Source organism: Akebia trifoliata, chromosome 2, assembly GCF_017979445.1.
Source record: "Akebia trifoliata isolate Shusen 1 chromosome 2, ASM1797944v1, whole genome shotgun sequence".
Taxonomy (NCBI): Eukaryota; Viridiplantae; Streptophyta; class Magnoliopsida; order Ranunculales; family Lardizabalaceae; genus Akebia; species Akebia trifoliata.
In genome coordinates this window covers 26,342,383-26,350,395 of record NC_141376.1, presented here as the reverse complement: position 1 = coordinate 26,350,395, position 8,013 = coordinate 26,342,383, and positions in this window count along the sequence as shown.

Here is an 8,013-nt window from a genome sequence, read left to right as displayed (position 1 = left end):
GTTAGGTAAGGAGTTAGGGCTCTAAAACTAGGGTTTATGGGATGCTAGGGGGGCTTTTAGACCTATTTCTCTTAGGATTTATGAATTGATACGAAAATAGGGTGTGAGCACCCCTATTTATAGATTTTTTTAGGGATTGATTTTGATAGAGTTAGTATTTAATTAGAGTTCTTTTAATTAGAGTTGTGTTTTAGTTAGACTTGTTTTAGGTAGAATTGTGTTTTAATTAGAATTGTTTTAGGTAGAATTATTTTTTAGTTAGAACTCTATTAGATAGAGTTTTTTTTAATTAGAACTCTATTATGATTTTGACTTTTGGTCTTATTTGATTGACTTTTAATATTTTGACTTTAGTCTTAATTGATTGACTTTTAATATCTTGACTTCAGTCTTGCTTAATTGACTTTATTTTTTATTTTAGTCTCACTTGATTGACTTTAATACCTTGACCTTAGTCTTGCTTGATTAACTTTAAATTTTTGGAAAATCCCCCTCTAAAATATCTTTAATTCTTTGGACCCCAAATGGAGGGGTCCTTAAAGAAATATCCCACGAACCCTCAACAATTTTACTTGAAAGTCCGATTGATCAATTTTTTAGTTTCAATTTTTAAATTAATTTTATTAATATTTTACTTTAATTATTTAAAGTTTTATTTATTAATTTCGGAATTTTTAATTATGAAAATTGTGAAATTACCGTTTTACCCCCGGAGAGGACTTTTCACGTTTTAAGTCGGTTTTTAATGTTTTAGGATGCTTTATAATCGATTTTTCATAAGGAACTCAATGAAAATATTAGTGTGTGTCATTTATGAAATTTTTTGTGTGAAATGGTCGTGAACTTTATGAGGGGCATTTTCGTAATTTTGTCAAATTCTGTGAAAATTGGCGAAATGATTTATTTGATTTTGATTTGTTGTTTTATGTGTTTGAGAGAGTTTTCCTAAGCGTAACGTAGGCTCTATGGTTTTTTTGAGGTTAGGGGTATTTTGATAATTTTTAGTAATTTTTATCGTGAAGCTTCTTTTTGGTCTGCAAGATGATGATTTCTATGTTTTTGGGGTCGTATTTTCCTAGCGTAGCGTGGTTTCTAAGGTTTTGTCAGTTCGAAATACCTCATCTGAATTTCTGAAACACATCTGGTAACAAAACAAAGCAATGGAAATAACATCCATCATTGGGAATCATTGCAATTGGGTTGACGAGTTGATTAATCAGGCGGATGCAAAAATGGGGTGTCTACATGCTCGTACTGGATCTTCTCTTTGTGAATCTCTTGAATTTCTTATGAATACTCGTTTTCTTATGGATGATGGATTCTTCTTGAATGGTTTACAGTATGTCTACCTCTAAAATAAATTGAGCTTGAGTATTCAGTTTGGCAATTTTCTTCTTGATGATAAAGTTCTGTGGATTTTTCCCAAGATAAGTTTTAGTTTTAGCTTGTTTTGTGTCTATGAAAGCCAATGCATGTCTAAAAACATTCAGTTGATCCATTTTTCTCGTCTATTCTTCTTATAGAGTGAAGGAATTTTCCCTATGCTTCAGAATTGAGCATGTCATATTGGTTTGGAGCCCGTAGGTTTCCATTTGTGCAGTTTTTTGGAGAAAATATTTGACTTTATGTTCCGACCTCTCTTGCAAGAAGAACATTTTTTTATGGCGCTTCACGAATCCCTCTAGTTAGGCGAAAATCACTTTCTTTTAGTTCCTCGGGGAATTGCTTGATATCTGCATTGGAAATTTTATGTCTTGCGGAAACGCTGTGAAAAATCAAGGATATTTTTTTAATGCTTTCTTTATTTTTCCCATCATAAATGATTAGTCTTTGATCCAATATTGACATCTTGCCTAAATTGACGGATGCCTCATCAGGTAAACCCTTCTTCACCAAAGACATGAAGCTTTATGTTGCATTGTAGTCTCAGAGACAAGTCCCAATGGTAATCTTAGTAGGAATTCAAGATATGGAATCACATTAGGTCGGGTAGATTTACCCTGCAAAATGAAGAAAGTGTAAGAAATTATTTGATGAAGATACGTGAGGAAAAAATGATGCATAATACACTCACTGATGATGAGTTAGTTATAACAATTGAAGTTGCTAGACTATGAGTTTGAGAGTTGAGTAGAAATGATTCTTGTGGAGATAGTTCTTACATAATTAGAATCTTAGGACATGCTTGATGGTATTTTTTTATATTTAAATTATGCACTAATCCCAAAAATCTTACAAAGATAGACTTTTGGATGTCAGAGTCATTTTTCGTTTGTATAATGTGTGGCATGTGCCATTTCAAAGTGCTTAATCTCATATTCTCCGCTCTCATATGCTTGGAAAACAAACACTCCCACATCTTCAGTAATGTTTTCATTTTCCTCTAGTGTCTGCAGGGATGGTGTTCTCTGCTTCTTTTTGTACATGCATAACATTTTCTCATTTAGTAGAAGCATACTGAAGTTTTACTCCTTGATCGCTTGTTATGATTACTTCCTTTTGATGCTTGAATAGCTTGACCTGTTCCTCCCAAAGTTTGATCTGCATTACAACCAAAGTCAAATGTTAGTGTCAATCTTATACATGCATGTTTTGCACAAATCATTTTACTTATCAAATTCGACTACTTCATCCTTTTCCAAGATAATTTTATATTGCTCTTCTTCAATCTCCTCTATTTTTCTCTTCTTCAAATTCTTTTCTTGGACTAGTTACTCCTATCCTCTCTTCATCCCATTCTTTGTTGCTTTTTTCTCTTTCAAAATCTCCTTTGTCCATAAGTATTTTTGTCTTGTTATTTCTACTTCACTTTCTTCATAAATAACAATCAGAGTCTCTTCCGACTTACATAATCTCGTTTGTTTCTTCTTTTTTTTCCTTGCAAATTATAAAAAATATTAGATGATGTCATCATCAAAAATCTTGGTAATTGTAGAACATTGTTGACAAAAAAAAGTTGTGTGTATGCTTGATGTTATAAATAATTTTTTTGGTTGATTTAGCCTCTTTTTCAAAATAATCCCTAGAGTTCATAATGTTGATACTATTATCAAATTTTCATTAAATTATCTTTTTCTTCGATTGCAAAGGAAAAAAAACCTCATTGTTCTAACATTTTACAGTCAATTTTATTCTGAAAGGAGAATTCAATCTATTTTGATGCACTATTTTCACGGAACATTGATTTTCCCTTTTGATTACCCTATTCACAATAAATACTAACTAGGGTCTTGGTTTGTCTACCTAGTTTGATCCCCTAAGTGACAAAATTTTAAAACACTAATGGCCTTCTCCAGTTATACTTTATAATTGAGGTACTCAAAAAGAAATAAATAAATAAATAAATAAATAATGACTTATTTAGGTTCATTGTCACTTACCTGTTACCGCCTGCCTTTTTGACTTCCTTGTAGAGGTATTTGTTATCTTTGAAATCAGTTTCCTCTTATTGTATTTTTTCTTTGCAACTACAGTTATTGCTGGTGGTTCTTCATCTGTTGAATCGTTGCCCTTCGGCCGAATTATTTATATTGTTGCACTTTCATCTATTATTAATAATGGAGTCTCTTTTTTTGCGAAATTTGCTTCAAAATATTTTTCTAAACAATTTCTATCATGAACTCGTATTGATTTTTTTCCTTCTTCCTCCATAATGTGAACTACTTTAATATTAATTGACTCCCACATCATATTTGTGTTTCTTTCTTCCCTACAACTAAGATGTCATAGCCCTTGACTTGAATGCCTCTCATAGATATAACCTTCCTTTCGCTATCAACTCCATCCAATCAGTGTATCTTGTTGACGGATTATTACTCAAAATGTTTCTCATTGTCTCTTGTATGCTCTCTTGAAGTTTTTGCACAGAAGCACATCATACTCTATAGTGGTTGCTGAAGTACCTTCTATAATTTTTTGTTATTTGACCTTCTCGGTCGCTTAGAACTACCGCTTATGACTGACTTAGCGGAAGCTTAAAGAAATGTTTAAGAGCTACTTCAACTGTATTGTATTTTTTTTACGCCCATTATAATGGCAATTCCTAATCGTACCCGAGTTGTCTTGCAACCTTATAAGGGTTATATGCAACCAATCTTGCAGATGGATCCTTCTTTTGCTTTTTTGGTAACCAAGGGATATGTTGGTATGCCTAAGATGTAGCCCGCCGTGGTTGATCTGAAAAAACAAAAATCCTTTCCACTTAAGACCTTGAAATTACTTTTTATCTTCAAAAATGGGTTCAAACTTGAATTCATTATTTTGGTAGGGTCTCCACAAAAAATTATTGTTGCAACACAAAGCTTCAATGTATGCGGTGGTATCCATGATTGCTAACTTGTTAATGCTATAATAGTGTGCTCGATAGATGTTGGAAATCAGCCTCTTTGAGGTAATAGCCTGAAAGCACAGATGCACCCATATTTGTAGGATCTATAATGGTCTAAGCATTGGTCTTGTTGGCTCAATGCCCCTCCTAGTCTTGTCTTTCTCCAAGCTGCAATCTCTTGGTGAAAATTATCAAGCCCTTGGTACAATTGGGCTATCATTAAACTTTTCAGGCATATGTCTCTATCTGCAAGAGCTTTAACAACGATGGTGAAATTAATGTTATTAATGCATCGGGGGGATACCTTTGGTGTGACAAACACTGAAAATAAATATATCAGAAAGGTTGTAAAATGCATTTCTTCACAGTAGTACTTGCTAAATTCTTTTTGCCAATTTCTCAAGTAAATTCTTAATCTTTTCCTTTGCGGATCTCCTACGTGACTTCTCATTGCTTATATTCTTAAGATTTTTGTTGACTTCAAACCCTTGCAACTTTTCTTGTGGAACACACGCAACTTTACTGCTGACCAACAATCTGACCGACCGAATGACATCTTCAATGGTGAAAGTAAATTCTTGAGTGGATGAAACGAAAATATGCATTATGGCCCATAATTCTGTCAAAGCCAACAGTGAAGGTTTATTTGGAATGACCTCCATCATTAAAATCTCCACTGCTGCTATCAGACCAAGTTCTTCGAATTTTCTCTCATAGAGTTGTGTCTATTGAAATACTTTCATTCGATACCACATGGCCTAAGAATTTTACCTCGGTTAGCCAAAACTCACACTTATTGGATTTAGCATACAACCAATACTTCTTGATAGTCTGAAGCATTATTCTCAAGTGTTTTTCGTGATTTTCTCTCGATTTAAAGTAAATTAGAATGTCTTCTATAAACACAATCATGAACTATTCAAGGTATTTCCAAAAGATTCTATGCATTAAGTCCATAAAACACAGCTTGTGCATTTGTTAGACCGAAAGACATCACTAGATACTCAAAATGCAGTCTTTGAAATATCCTCCTCCTTTATTCTCAACTGATGGTACCCAGATCTGAAATCGATTTTAGAAAAATATTGGACACCTTACAATTGACCAAACAAGTCTTCTATTTGGGGAAAAAGCGTATTTGTTCTTAATAGTTACTTGGTTCAATCTTCAGTAGTCTATACATAATCGCAATGAACCATCTTTATTTTTCACAATTGTAATGAACCATTAATAACAATAATCCTCCTTTGACATTCTCATAGTTTTTAAATTGGGTCATTATGACAATTGTCAAATTTAATGTAATTTAATATGTAAATGTTAAATACAATCAATTACTCATTCTAATAATCAATTACTAAAAAATAACATAAAATATCCATAAAGTGCAATATAAAAAATTTGCCAAATTATATTAATGACCACCATTATTGACCGAATATTTATTCTAAAACATTAAGTCGATTTTCTTTAACAATAGCAGAATTTTTCATTCAAATATCATTCTAACTAGTTCATGGCCACGACTACCAAATTAGTCCCATAAATTGATGCCAAGATGAGCCAATGGCATACATTAGTGATCAAGCATTCATCAAAATATTATAATAAATTATTAATTTGATCATGAGAAAACAATAATATAATTTGATATTCATATTTTTCTTTATACCACATTCATATATTATCAGGGATACCTTATATTACCATGGGCACATTTCTTTCCTGTTAAATATCAAATGTTAAACTTCAATCTTCTTCCTCCAACTCTTTACATTAGCAAGTAAAGTTAGGATAAAATGGAGGTCACAAGTTTGAATGTAACTTGACGAGAATACCTCCCAAACTAGTTGCACATCCCTTCCTTAGATCTACACAACCAAAAAATCAGCCTGAATGGTAATTTATGCCCTTGGATTGTAGCTTGTACTTATATAAGGGCCTTATGAATATAGCCCATGAATAGATTTAAAGCCCATCTTAAAAAGTGGTTAAACCAAACAGTTAGGGACCAGCAATTGAATATTTTTTAGTATAGGCCCAGTAAAGAGCGGACTGAAGAACATCTCCTTTGGCCCACAGACTCATGTTTGAGAAACATTGTGGATCTAAATAACCAAAAAGCTGATTAGTGAGTAGGGCTGTCAAAGGATCGGGTTTGGATCAGATCAGGGTGGATCTTGTACCAATCTGACAGGATCGGTCTCATCCGATAAGTGTCGAATCAGGTTCTTAATGGATTGGGTTTTTATCAGATCTCAATATTAAGATCCAAACCCGATCAATAACATCGGATTGAGTTTGGATCGGACCAAACCTGATTTGAACACATCAAATTCTAAATAAACTTCATTTATTTAAACAAATATATAATATAATTTACAACATTTTATCGGATCGGGGCATGGAAAATCTAGATCCGATCCAATAAGATATCAAACCGGAACCTTGTTTGAATCTAAATCATCGTTCCAGATCTGAAGTTATTGGATCAGGTTTGGTTCTGATCCGATCCATTGACAGCCCTATTGGTGAGTCCTGGTCATTGGATAGGCCACTTTTTCACAATGGGCTCTAGACTAGACTAACATTGGATTAAAAACAAACTAAAGGAAGTGACTCCATTTAGTGAGTTGACTCGACGTGCTCGACCTGGCTATAATTTTATTATAATTGAGATGTTTATGATCTTGAATTGATCATGTAATTCATTCAACTTTTGATTTGAATTTGCTGGATTTATTTTCAATATGACTTCTTGATTAATTTTTGGATCGAAAAGATTTTCCTAGAAGGATGATTTGAATTGTGGCCTCACGATGGACCGGGTCCAGATTGGATTGTGGTCAACCGAATTAGGATTGGATCTGGAACCAATCTAATATGAATTGGATAGGATCCTTATCAGATCAGATCTCAATATCTTGGATCCAAATCAAATTGGATAATAGTTGTATCGGATCTAGCTAGATTTGATATAACTGAATACAAATAAACTTCATGTATTTAAACAAAATATAATATTAGATTGAATGGTGGTAATCTGACTACCCCATGTGGCACACTCAATCGACTCTCCTGACATGACAAGTTCGGAACCATAGATCTATACCCCTCGGGATACAAAACTACACTTCCATATAAAAATTGTATCCCGAGGTGTGTAGATCTACAGTTCCCGAATTTGTCACGTCAGGAGAGTTGATTGAGTGTGCCACGTGGGGTAGTCAGATCATAACAACTCTATTAGATTAGATAACTTCTCACATTTTATTGATTTGGGATATGGTTCATCCAGAAACAATCCGATAGGTTATTAAATAGGACCCTTATCGGAACCCAAATCCTCGATCTAGATTTGAAGTATTGGATCAAAATGGATCAGATTTTGGATCTGATAAATCAATTGACAGCCCTAATATATATATGAGTGGAGTTCGGAGGCCTTAAAGAGAGCCAAACATTTTTTTAATATATGGGTTAGGAGTTTCGGAAACTTGTAACTCCTATTTTGAAAAATGTTTGGCACAACGTTTGGCTCTCTTTAGGGCCTCCGAACGCTTCCCTATCTATCTATATATATATATATAGGGAAATGTTCAGCACCCTAAGTTTTACCACAACCTCAAAGTTGCTTTGCAAAGCATCAAACCAATTAAGTTATGGGTCTAAGCCCTCAGCCATAA